Here is a 14,065-nt window from a genome sequence, read left to right as displayed (position 1 = left end):
CTAACAACATACAGGGTAGCCTAATGACCTCTACCAAAGAACAAACCCACGCCATACCTCTCAACTGTACAGATTTTCACAGAATGTCCAGATTTTTGCTTCATATTTTTGGTCCATTTTTAATAAAATTGTGGTTTTCTGGCAAATTAGCAGCAAATAATTAAATACTGAAGTTAGGAAATAATGACAGACATTTGAGTTTCAGGCTTTATATCCTTTAGAAAATTCATGCTAATGCAAAATCTATTATTTTATCAACTTGTAAGAGCAATAGTTAAAAATTGTCCCTATTTTTGGGCCTTTGTATCACTTTTATTTATGGCTTTGTCCAGATTTCTTGCTCTGAGAGGTTGAAAGGTATGTCTCACTCCCTTACATGAGATAGGTGAGCTAGCCATTAGCCACTCAACCTAACCCCCATGGGACAGGGTCAGATCCATTACTTGTAACAGTTACCTGTGTCACACTCAGGGCCGCAGTGTCTGAGCCACTGTGGCTGACTATCTAGCATAGTTATTCATCTGTAAATGTGAAACCAGCCTAGCTCTTTTCCCCTGTACTTCATCCTTAGGGCTGCAAATGGTAGCACATCTATTTTTTTAGCAAGAATTTAAGGGAGTTAAAAGTCATTAATCATTTCTTTCAAATTAGGGCTCCTTTGTCTCCAAGCAGAATTCTGAACCAGCAAACACTGGGGATTTTAGTTGCTTCTAGATACAGAATACTGCAGTCACAGGAACAGTAATATAGGTGTTTGGGGGAGGGCGCTACAGAATCCTGAAAGTCCAAAATCCTGAAAGTTCAAAATCCTGAGACCAAAATCCTGAAAGTACACAGGATTCCAAACACTCACTATATTCCAGCACAAGTACATACAGAAACAAATAAAACACAAGCTATATTACTGTTTTCCAAGTATAAGCAGGGGGGCAAGCACCCTGCACCCCCCATGTGGAGGCTGCACCTCCACACACCCTGCTACTTAAACATATCAACTCCAAGATTGCGTTTAGTGTAGTGAAGTGCAGTCTTGGAGATGATATATTTAAATAGCAGGGGGTGAAGGGTAGTATGTTTCTGTATGTACGTGTGCTGGAATATAGTGAGTGTTGGTATCCTGTGTGTTTTCAGGATTTTGCGTTTTCAATATTTTGAACGTTCATGATTTTGGTCTCAGGATTTTGGGCTTTCAGGATTCTGTAGCACTCCCTTTTGGGGACATGTAGGAGATGGTAACTATTATTCAAAAAGACCTCTCTCTGTGGGTCAAATTTCAGGCATCTCAGATGGGAAGAACACACACTCTTACTGCAGGGACACGTGTCATGAAGCAATGCGTATAAAGATGGATCTATGTTAGATTATCATAATTCCAAAACTTCGAAATTCATATGGCTGAGAACATAGGATTGAAGTTGCAAAACTTTGAACATTAAAAAAAAAAATTCTATTTTTAATATTTTTACAGGTGGCCAAGACCCCCCACACGCCCCGCTAATTAAATACACCAACTCCGAGATCGCACTACATTGCGGAAAAAGGTAAATTTGCCATTCTGTACTGTACCACGATCTCCATTCAAAATGTTTGAAGTTTCAAAACTTCGATCATATGGTCCCGATCATATTAATTTCGAAGTTTTGAAACTCTGATAATCTGATAGCGAAACAGTGCTGATGTAATAACGTCACCGATCATCTTAAGACCACTATTATACACTTGACTTTTGTCATTTGTTTATTCCATAGAAATTTCAAGAAACAATCTTTTGCCACCTTACAGCTTCCCTTAACTGAGCTGGCATTGAATTTTTGGAATTACGGAAAGTGTGAAATATTCAGATTTATGGACTGAACCATATAGCACTAACATGTGGACAGTGCTGCCTACCTGTTCACACCATTCTCAAGATGACCGTGAAATAATTTAATCTAGGGATTAGTGTGGTTTAATAAGACAAGTTAAATTACCCTAATACTTCATTTTATCAAGGTCTAGCAACAAAGAGAGAACTAATTTTAGAAGTGTGTGCGTATGTTTTGGGGGGGGGGCAGAGAAAATGACAAAAAATTATGTCTTAATGTTAACACTCAAGACCCACACTGAATCCATTACATACACACACAACACACAGACAGAGATGGACTGACACATGAGACACACACACACACACACACACACACACAGAGACAGACATGAGAGACAGAGACACACAGACAGCCACACACACAGACACAGAGACAGAGAGACAGGAAAAAAGACACAGACAGCACACACAGAGGCACAGAGAGAGAGGAGGAAGACAGTGAGAGTGAGAGGAAAAAGAGGAGGAAAGAGAGAGAGAGAGACAGAGAGAGGAGAATATATAGAGAGAGAGAGGGAGAGAGAGAGAGAGAGAAAGAGGAAAAGGGAGAGGAAGAGGAGAAAGAGAGAGGAAAGAGAGAGAGAGGAAAGAGAGAGAGAGAGAGAAGAGAGAGAGAGAGAGGAAAGAAAGAGAGAGAGAGAGAGAAAGAGAGAGGAGAGAGAGAGAGAGAGAGAGGCAGAGAGAGAGGAGAGAGAGAGAGAGAGAGAGAGGAAAGAGAGAGAGAGGCAGGAAAGAGAGTGGAGTATATATATAGTATCACACACACACCACAAGAGGAGGAAAAGAGGAGGAGGAGGAGGAGGAGGAGGAGGAAAGAGGAGGAGGAAGGAGGAGGAGGAGGAGGAGGAAAGAGGAAAGAGGAAGAGGAGAGGAGAGAGGAGAGGAGGAAAGGAGAGGAGGAGGAGGAGGAGGAAGAGGAGAGGAGGAAAGAGGAGAGGAGGAGAGGAAAGGAGGAGGAAAGAGGAAAGAGGAGAGGAGGAGGAGAGAGGAGAGAGAGAGGAGAGAGGAGGAGAGAGAGGAGAGGAGGAGGAGAGAGGAAGAGAGAGGAGGAGAGGAGAGAGGAGAGAGAGAGAGGAGGAGGAGGAGAGGAGAGAGAGAGAGAGAGGAGAGAGAGGAGAGAGGAAAGAGAGGAGGAGGAAAGAGAGAGAGAGGGAGGAGAAGAGAGAGGAGAGAGGAGAGAGACCAGAGAGAGAGAGAAGAGAGACCAGAGAGAGAGAGGAGAGAGGAGAGAGAGAGAGGAGGATAGAGAAAGAGAGGAGAGAGAGAGGAGAGGAGAGAGAATGATTGAGGAATGGATGGACAGATGGATGAATGGATGGATGGACAGAGAGTGAGGAAAGAGAGGGGTGGAGAGGGGGGTGGAGGCGGAGGGGGGGGAGTGTTGGATAGGGGATGTGTTTGTTTGTTGGTATGTTGTGTCGGTGTATGCGATGTCGTGTTTGTGAACCGTCGATCTTCTGGCGATGGGTTAAATGTGAGTTTCGTTGTTTTGGTAGTCGGGTTAATTCGCTGCATTTTAAAATGTCGATGAACCTCAGATAGATCCATACATATATATATATATATATATGTCACATACATATATATATATATATACATACATACATATATATATATATATATATATATACATATATATATACATATATATATATATACATATATATATATATATATATACACATATATATATATATATATATATACATATATATACATATATATAGTTTCATAGTTTCATAGGTATAGTACTGCTATCTGCCCTGGGGCATTTGTAGCCCAGCCATAGTGATGTGGCTTTTGCCACCCCATGAAATGGTACAAAAATGTACAGAATAAATTTAGAATACTGTTCTGTCTAGTAGTGACACAATGAAGGTCCCTATATAATAGGACTATTTATTGTGCCCCTGTCTAGCAGTGACACAGATGTGACCCCTGGGTAACTTTGATCTCCCATCCACTCATCAAGATTTCTCTTGAAGAGAGTCAGTGAGGGGCTCGGCCTAATATGAACTGGGATCTTGTTCCAAAGCATGGGAAGCCTCTGGGTTATGAATCTATCCCTCCAGCATGTCCTATTCATACTTGTGCCGAGGTTTAAGTCTTTAGCTCTCGTGGTCCTGATGGATTTTTTTGAGGTGGAGCATGTCCATCAGATCCTGATTGGACATGGCCTTGTATGTCAGGCAGAGATCACCTCTGAGCAGGCGGTATGATATTGAATAGAGCTGAAGTTTCTTTAGTCTGGCAGAATAAGACATATGTTGGAGACCCTTGATCCTCTTGGTGAGGTACTTTTGTGGTCTCTCCAGCTGTTGCAAATGCTGGGTAGGTACATACCAAATGGGGCATTATACTCAATCATGGGTCTGATAAGGGAGGAATATAGGGGTACAATGACATCCTTGGATCTGGATGTGAATCCCTTCATGATGAGGTGTGCAAGGTAGAATGTTTTTCTAACCACTTTGGCAACGTGGGTGTCAAATGAGAGGTCGCTGTCGACCTGGGTCCCTAGGTCTCAGATTACGTTTTCAGACCAGTGGGTTGCTGTCTATGTGATAATTTGTGGGTACTTTGTTTTCCCAAAGGGGATGACTATACATTTTTGGCATTTAGTTTAAGGCCGTGACTCGCACCAGTTGTCCATTTCTGTGAGGGCCTTTTGTAGGATGTGTGTGTGTCTGCTGGTGTATCGACTATGGCGCCTAGTTTGCAGTCATCTGCGAACTTTGTCAGCCACAGGCCTCCCATGTTTGCTTTAACATCTGAGAAATAAATGCCGAACAAGAGGGGTCCCAGGACAGATCCCTGTGGGACACCACTTGTGACTGGCTTTGAGTCTGACATTGCTCCAGCAATTTTAACTTTATGGGTTTTGGCCTTTAGCCAGTTTGCAACCCATCTAGTGACATAAGGGTTTACTTTTAAGCTGTTGAGCTTATCTATGATGCCTGAGTGGGGTATTGTGTCGAAGGCCTTAGCCAAGTCCAGGTATGCTGTATGGACTGCTTTGCCCTCATCAATGGCTCTAGTGACTGTTTCGAAAAGGTCAACCAGGTTTAAAAGGCAGGATCTGCCCTTTACAAATCCGAAATGGGTGGGGTCAAGTGTCTGTAGGTCCCCTATGTCTCTGTTTATGAGTTCCATAATGATTCTTTCCATAGCTTTGCAGACCAGGCTGGTTAAGCTTATGGGGCGGTAGTTTCCAGGGTCTGTAGAGGCACCCCCCTTGTGGAGTGGGACCACTGTTGCTGTACGCCAGTGTTCAGGTACATATCCCGAAGTAAGGCTAAGGTTAAATAGCATTTTTATGTGTGAGTTTAGCTCCTCTTAGAGTTCACGTAACACGCAACCCGGGATACCGTCAGGTCCCATTGATGTTGTGTTTTTTGCTTTGTTTAGGGCGGTTCTCACTTGGACATCTGAGATGACAGGGAGATTACATTCAGCTGGGATAAGTATTTCTTCTTTTGGGGGTGAGGGAGGGGAGAAATTTGCACTGAACCTGTCAGCCAGAATGTTGGCAATATCTGTGGGTTCAGTGTATTTTTTGTTGTTGTGAACCAACTCTGAGCATAACTTAGGGTTTCCGCCCAGGTTTCTAACATAGCTGAAGAAGGCTTTGTGGTTATCTTTAGTGTCCTTAGTGATTTTTCTCTCAAAGTTGGCCTTGGGTGTTTTTATGAGAGAACGTAGTTTTCTGCTAATGTTGATCAGAGATGTCTTCCCTTCATGGGATTTTGCTCTGACGTGCAGTAGCTTCTTTCTTTTGTTATACAATTTGTTTATGGCTGAGGTCCACCAGACAGGACGCTTACCTTTGGTGGAGAGGGACTTGGTTTTATTTGGGATTGCATGATTCATGCATTCTTGGAGATGTCCATAGAAAGCATTTGTGAAGGATTCGGCATTGTGGGATGTGGTATCCACTGGCACAGTGGGCTTAAAGGATACCATCTCAGTCTTAAGAAGAGTGAAGTCTGCTTTTGAGAAGTTTTTCACTGTGGCCTTTTGTGCTGGGGGTGCAGGTGGGATATGAATATCCAGGGTGATTAGTTTGTGGTCAGATCTCACTAGTGAGTGGTATACTTCCGGTGTGGAGCATTTTGTCCCCATGTTTGTGATGATCAGGTCTAGTATATTATCTCCCCTAGTGGGAGAGGTGACTAGTTGTTCCAGTGCATTTGAATTTATGAATTCCAGGAACCTTTGGGCTAGGGTATTAGGGCTAGAATAATGTACCAAATCTATGTTTGGGTAGTTGAAGTCTCCCAGTATGATGGTATTTGTGATACATTCATATCCTCCAATGTCTTCAGGAAGGCTGAGTGGGGTTCTTGAGATTGGGAGGGTGGTCTGTAACATGCTACCAGTTGTATAGCAGTTTTGCCTATGGTTAGTTGCACCTGTATGGTCTCTGATGCTTCATGTGTTGCTACTAACCTGGAGGTGTGGGTGTCCTTGATGAATATGGACACACCCCTCCTTGTGGTTCGGCCCGGTTTTGGGGCCGAAAAGCATGGTACGAGGTATAGCCTGGTAGCACTGGGGTGCTCTCAGGAGCCTTGAACCAGGTTTCAGTTACTGCACAGACGTCGATGTTCTCCATGCTGAGGAGTGCATCAAGTGCCTGCATCTTGAGATTTAGACTTCTGGCATTGAGCAGCATTACCCTTAGTTTTTTTCCATTTTTGTTTTCTAAGGAGGTGGGTTTGTCTTTTGAGCCTTGCCTAAAAAAGGCACTATGGGGGTGGCAAGAGCCTTAGCCAATATCCGGAAGCCCAGTGGTGACAGGTGTAAGCCATCCCTTGCAAAGCAGCGTGGCTTGTCCAACTTGTCATCCCAGGCAGACAGATACTGGATCCCCTTAGAATGACACCAGTACTTGAGCCAATTGTTAAAGCCGATCATCTTGTCTTTGTATTGTGGTATCATTCTTGGTGAGGGCAAGATGCTGCTCAGGGTCAGGGTCATACCAGCCTGGGCTACATAATCGGAGAGCTCCTCTATGTCTCTTTTCATGTAGTCCAGGGAGGTACGTCTCAGGTCATTCACACCAGCATGGACAATGACGGAGTCATATTTGTACTTGCTTTGGAGTGACTTGAGTGCGTGTGTTATGTGGCGGATCCTAGCTCCCGATAGACAGCTCACAGTCACCCTCTCCTTGTTAAGCCTGGTCAGCGGGACATCAGTGTGTCTGACTATAGAATCACCTATTACTAGTGTATCAGGCAAGGTGTTTGGCCTTAAGGGCTGTGATTGGTTGACACACTGATTTATTGAAGTATGTGTTGCATGTGTTTTGTTTTGAGGTGGTGGATTTTTGGATGTCTGCTTTGGGAGCCTCTGTTGTTTTGGTAAGTTTTTTATTAGAGCCTCCGAGTATGTCTTTGTGTTTTTATGTGTTTGGTTTGCAGTTGTGGTAGGTCTATGTGGGACTGGGATTGTTGTGTGTGGTTACCATCTCCTCCTGTCTGGTCATGCCAGCCCTGAGTTGAGAGAGTTCAGCCTCCAGTTTGGCTATATAATTGCATCTCTCACATGTATTTGTGTTTGTTGGGAGGAGGAGAGGGTTGTCTGTGTACATGAGACAATTGTAGCATTGTCTCAAGATACCCAGATTGACCAGCTGAACTGGAGAGGACGCCAGTAATCTACCACTCGACATGCTAGAACAGTATAAGGGAGTGCTGTACCTTTAAGGGAAGTGGATATTCACAGGGGTGGTAAGTAGATGTAGTGCTTTACTTAGTACGAGAGTGCTTACTTAGTAGAGAAGTACTGAGAACAAGTGCTAGGCTTATAATATAGTGAGTAGTTTGTTTATACTAAGAGTAGAGCTTCCTTAAGGGAAAATTTGAAGAGCAGACCAAGGAGCCAGAAGAAGTTTAACCTTGTTTAACCAGCGCTGCGCTATGCTGCACAAGAAAGCCGCAAACGCTGGATTTTAAACAGTGAACTACAAAAGAGCTAGAAATGGTCCAAAACAACCAATTACTACAGCTTCTTGTGCTGAGGTCACTTCCTACAGGGACAGGTAGGCTGCTCAAGGCTCCCCACTTCCACTGGTGAGCAAAGAAACTTCCTTCTATCCAAGTAAGGTAATGGACAACACAGGAACTACACCACAGCCCAGAATACAGCAATGCCTGTAAACTGGTCTAAACTAGTCGAGGAGAGGCGGGAAAACAAGGAATATTTTTTTGTTTTTTTGATAGAAACACACAGAAAATGCAGAAACAGTGATAAATCAGTTACACAAGCTAGCACACTTTAGTGGGCAGCCTCCACAGTTAAATTAAACAAACAAACTTTCGATCAAATTCGACTAAAATGTAACTTTAAGTGCAGATTTTAAAATATTGCAGCAAACAGTTAAAAAACAGTTCAAGCTAGTTCAGGGTAAGCTACAGAAGCTATTCCAAGTGAAAAAAGGCAAAGATACTTAAATCCAGAAAGTAGTTGCTTTTCTGAGTTCCCTGCTACTAGGACCACTCTGCAGGACCACGAGGAGCTTGTCTGAGCAGTATAGCCAGAAAAAAATGCCCAGAGGCGGATTTTAAACAGTGACCTTCAAAAGAGCTAGAAATGGTCCAAAACAACCAATTACTACAGCTTCTTGTGCTGAGGTCACTTCCTACAGGGACAGGTAGGCTGCTCAAGGCTCCCCACTCCCACTGGTGAGCAAAGAAACTTCCTTCTATCCAAGTAAGGTAATGGACAACACAGGAACTACACCACAGCCCATATATATATATATATATATATATATATATATCTATATATATATCTATATATATATATATATCTATATATATACACACACACAAAAATGGTTCCACTGAATTAAGTCAGCTGAGTAGGCATTAATGACCTATTACTCTTCCTAAGATAGCTTGTTCATATGTCTTTCTTACTAGAAGACATGCTAGTATACACTGAGCAGGACGTGAGACAAATGTTTAAAGGCAATGACAGCAATCTAGGATTTGTCTGACAGACTACAAGGTAATTTAATATATATATATATATATATATATATATATATATATATATATATATATATATATATATATAAATATATATAAAATTACTGAATTATGTTGACCGCGGTAGTGGTGCTGCGGTAGCATTGTCGCCTCACAGCAAGACGTTGTCCCGTTCGATTCTCAGCTAGAGCGTCTTCTGTGTGGAGGCATACATGAATGGGCGTGCCTTCGTTGAAGGTTGTGCATCAGGGCTGTTAACTCGGTACGTAAAAATCCTCCATCAAACATTAGCGGACCGGAGTTCCGCTGTGGCGACCCCTAACCGGGATAAGCCGAAAGACACAACAACTGAATTATGTTGACAGACCACAACATCAATGGCAACTGATTGACCACAATGGTCAATATACGCAGATGGTCAACAGGTGTGATAGGTCGAGAACCCATGGGTAGGGGAATATTCCCTTTCTACAAGGAATGTGTGATATCCTAATTAGTATATATAACTAGCAGGGGGTGTGGGGGGTGCAGCAAAAAATGATGTTATTTTAAGAGTTTTTTTTTTTTATTGCATGTGGTGAAGATTTTACTCATGCATGACCAGTTGACTATTGTCATTTCTGTTGCCAACCGTTTGTGGTCAATGTTTTTCCTGTCAACATTATGATATGCTAATGTAATTCAGTAAGTATATACATATCATTTGCTATACAGCCTAGAACATTTCTACAATATTTCTGGTCAGAAACTTGGATAGAAGTACAGTAGAAGTGTCACTAAATTACCTTGTAGTATATCAGACCAGTTCTAGATCGCTGTCATTGCCTTTTAGCATATGTCTCATGTCCCTGCTCAGTGTGCACTAGCCCATTAAAGTCTACTCAGGTGCCTCAGCTAGCTCTAATGTAAATGTCCCCCTGAATGCTTAAATTCATCCCAGTTTCCACCGAATCCTTCCCTTTACTCAGATACCGCCAGTCTCCTTATTTAGTCTATCCAGAGCTCCCATAATCACCGTTGTAAAAATGTACTTTCATAATTCAAATCAGATTTAACTACTTCACATGCCACCTGCCACCCATGGCGCTACCTTAACTCCATCTTTGACAATAACATTCACATAAATTTTTCCAGTTTTCTTCTTTTCCCTGAAGTATATATGCTCATTGCATTTAGTGATCCATTTCCGTTTCTTTCCTTGTTCTGACTAATTCTTGCATAGGCAAGTCAAATAAATGACATCTGACTATTTCTTGCTTCATGGGTCACCAACCATGTCTTGTAGCAAATATGGTTATATGAGTTTCAGCACATAACTCTGCACCTTCCCACCAAATGTCATGGAGGATATTGGTTGGAGTCAGTGCCCCTCCCTGACCTCAAGGGCTGTTTGTTGCTTGTACAGTACTGACCAAATCCTTACTTCACCAGCCCATACACTTCTTACCACACTTTTGTCTAACAGTGAGTGCCAATGATGTACTGTTGGAGAAGGAGGAAGGCATCAACCAAAATGCCAGTTATTACTTTTTCTAAATTCCTATCGAGACATATTAGCAAGGACAGAAATTTGCTGGAGAACATAACATTATTTCACTGCATGTTTACTAGTTTTAAGTGGGAGCTGCTGTCTCACCTGTTATACATGAGTTTCACTGACTGTCATGTACTACTTCTCAGTCATTCATATGCAGCTACAGGAAATTACTGGCAGGAATTTTAAATCCAGCTATGAAAAGATGTCATAACTTAATGTATTCATACAGAAAACAGACACTTGTAGGAATTTAAAATCCAGCTATGAAAAGATGTCATATCAATGTATTCACACAGAAAAGAGCAAAAGTCCACTTTTAAATTTAAAGGAATGCATTTTTTCCCAAATGCTATATAACTCTAGCTTCAGATGCTGCCAAAAGGTATTAGCCTGTTACTGCTGCCTGGTGCCATTCAGTATTTCCCCTGAGAATGCTTCATGACAATATTTTAAAATGGAATTTTCTTTGTGCATGAGGCTAGGGTAACTACAATAAGCCTTAATCTGACTTTGTTATGGAAAGATTGGCAGCATTATTCCCCAGGATCTCAGCATGACAAGCTCTGCAATTCTGCAAGGGAGCTGTCAAGGGGCTTTGATTCAAACTTAATTAACAGCTTTTGACCCTTGAGGGAGAAATCAGATGATCATTCCAGCATCATCTTTGCTATTCACATTGTTGAAGAGAAGGCAAGAGCATGAGCTGCAATTAATTAAGCAGTTCTACCTCTCAGTCAATAAGAGGACTTCTTTCATCTTGATATGTTGCATGCATGTGCTGTTTCTTTAGTGCGATTCAAAGCTCTCTGTTTAACATGGGCAATGTATCATTGCACAGACTGGAAAAATGTCTGTTCTCTAAGCCTCGGATATTTTTATTTGCTGCAGCACAAACTTACCCGCTTTTATATTGCAAAATGGTATGTTCATAAAAATATTTATCAAGTATTATTGTTGGTACAAAAACTGACTATTCCTATAGCTGTAGAATTAGCCTAACTGAAGGCATTAGACCAGTGGTACAGTGCAGGGGCTACAGGAATGAGCTGTGTAAGAGTTATAGGTTATAGGTTATAAAGGGTTTGTTTTGTATGGCCTGCAATCGTACTTAGACATTTAGGAAATCCCTTACCTAGACTCATTGCAATACAGATGAGTGAGCCGGTGCTTCTCTTGTCAAAGACAAACCTGTCACAACTGTTGCTCTTTGGTTTAGTCTTCGGTTTATCCCATTGTCACACACGGATACAGCTGCAGGAAGAGGGTACTCGCATTACTCTTTAGACTGTTCTAATTCTGACCAGGAAATCTGACTGGCAAATGTCTCCTGGTCTATGTCACCAGAGCAAAATATTTGTAAATGGACAGGTGCCTCACTGTGGAGAAAGGATAGCAAAATGACAGGTATATCCATTGGGCATTTCGTTAGAGAAAGAAGAGGTATTACTTATTGTGGGTTTTTATATGAAAGTTGTAAAGTGAATCACTAAGTGCCTGCAAGAGTCATTTCATTTTTATTAAAATGATTATACCTTAGAGAAGAGTTAACTAGTAAAGGTTTCTACTCACTAAAGAGCAGTACTGGACCTGGTGACCTCAGGGAGTGGTAAGCAGAATCTCACATCTGGACGTGTGCAGTAATTTGGGAAGAAGTTGTGACTAGACAGCCATGTTCCTTGTTATCACCCCCAGTCTAAAGTCAGAATTATAGACTGCAGAAGTGCTGACTCTCAGAAAATAAAACACTATCTTAGAAAGAAAACAAAGTATAACACACCAGCATAAATGTCTTGTTGGAAAAGTATTACAGACAGGTAAATAAATGCAATCAGATAACAAGATCTGTACATGAAATAAACAAGTAAATCAAAGGAAAACACTGAGGTTTTCAAATACAGCAGTATCACATGGCAGCAAACAATGTACAGCATTAAGGAAGTACAAGGAAACACAGGACAATGAAGGGTGATAACATCCATTCAATGAGAAAGAGGGAAAAGCATCCAGAAATGAGGCTATCCCAACAAGAGGAAATGAAAGAAAATTCAGTCATTCGATACCCATGTGTCAACTATTGTTAGGAAGTTCTTCTTTAAGGAACAATATTAGCAATGGTATGGCATTCAGATCTAGAAAGTTGATTTGACTATATACTATACTCGTTATACCAACCACTGAAGATAACATCCTATCAGCATGCATCAAGCACCTGCCTCAACCTAAGTGACTAAAAACATCTTCTCACCAAGAAAATCAAGGGACTAAATCACAACTCACCTCAAAGCCCTGTGCCTCTAACTCAGTATTCTACAGATCCTAAGGTGAGCTCTCTGCCTCACATACAGAGCCCTCTACCGACTTCGTCCTTGTAGACCTTCTACACATACTTAAGTCCAATAGTGGCAGAAACACCTACGCTAGAGACCTCAGTCTCTATTTCAGCTTGAATAGAATACACTAGAGGAATAAGTAAATCTCAAAGATAATACCGCTTCTCTGAAACTACCTTCCTTTCCATGTGAAGTATGGCTCTTACTGTATTCAAGTGCAACCCTGACGCATGTTCAAGAAACCATAAATTATCCCCCATGTTGGCACTCATTTCCCTTATAGACAGGGAGAACATGTAAATATCTACTGCAGAATTATGTTTACTCATATTTACTATATAAAGTGTTCTCACTTGGCTACCGCACTACTGTTTAGAGGTTTTGTACTGAATTCATTTGCATCCACTGTTAGATAAATATTTTTAAGTACCAAATTGCACCTGTCAAAATTTATACTACAGTTGCTGTGATATATGCACATTTTAAAGAGTTTTTCACACAAGTTCTGTAATTTAAAATTTATTTGCTATTGTATTTGACTTGTGCAGAATTCAAATACATCCAGATATGAATATGTAAAACAATAGTTGTTAGTTGCACTTTGAGTGGTTTATTATTTGTGCTGCTCTGATAGCTGTACGTATTTGCTGCATTTCTTCCTCCACTGTAATGTTTTAGTTATTACTATTTATTCCTGCATGTCTGCTTGGTTTATTAGTTGTAACTAGGCTAGTTTCAGATTTTTGGGTATCCAGACAAGGTTTTTACATTATATCTTTGGTCTACCATTTTGTGGCAGGAAGGAGTAACAAAGTCCCCTGAACTGGGATTCATAGTTTGAAAATCCAGTGAGTACTGCTGTGATTGGCTGAGGGCTAAGCTGTTTACTTTGAGACTTCCTGTGTCTGTATAAGTCATCACATTTGTGCAACACTGATCACCTTGCACCAGTGGAAGGCTGTGCACTCTGTAGATGCAGGCATCTAGAATTGAAATTTTCCCTATAAAACCACCCCGGAAAACTCCTTAGTATTTAGGATGACAGAGCAGACTGTTTGCACACTGAGAAGCACTTCCCTTCAAGCTTGGTTTTAGGCAGTTTAATAGAAATCTACACTCCTAGAGCAACCAAGCTAGCCAGCTGTAAATGTCTTCAACACATCCCTTTATAAAATGCATAATAAGTATCCTTGGCCATGGACATGCACTTCCCCGTTACCTCTGCAGCTAACGTGGTGGACATAGGCACCCTAAGGCAATGCAGAATTTGTCTCATATAAACTGACAACCATCTAATTCTTCAGCAAAAGGATATGGTACATGACAGATGTAATTG

The 14,065-nt window shown here is 41.4% G+C and overlaps 1 protein-coding gene across 5 annotated transcripts in view; it reads right to left on the bottom strand.

Moving 5' to 3' along the window:
* The window catches only part of CDK18 (cyclin dependent kinase 18), a 1,544,265-nt gene that overhangs the window by 870,991 nt on the left and 659,209 nt on the right, over positions 1-14,065 (bottom strand). The window lies entirely within an intron of this gene.

This window comes from Protopterus annectens, chromosome 7.part0 (genome assembly GCF_019279795.1).
Source record: "Protopterus annectens isolate FY-2018-M chromosome 7.part0, PAN1.0, whole genome shotgun sequence".
Classification (NCBI taxonomy): Eukaryota; Metazoa; Chordata; order Ceratodontiformes; family Protopteridae; genus Protopterus; species Protopterus annectens.
This window is presented reverse-complemented; position numbering and strand designations above follow the sequence as displayed.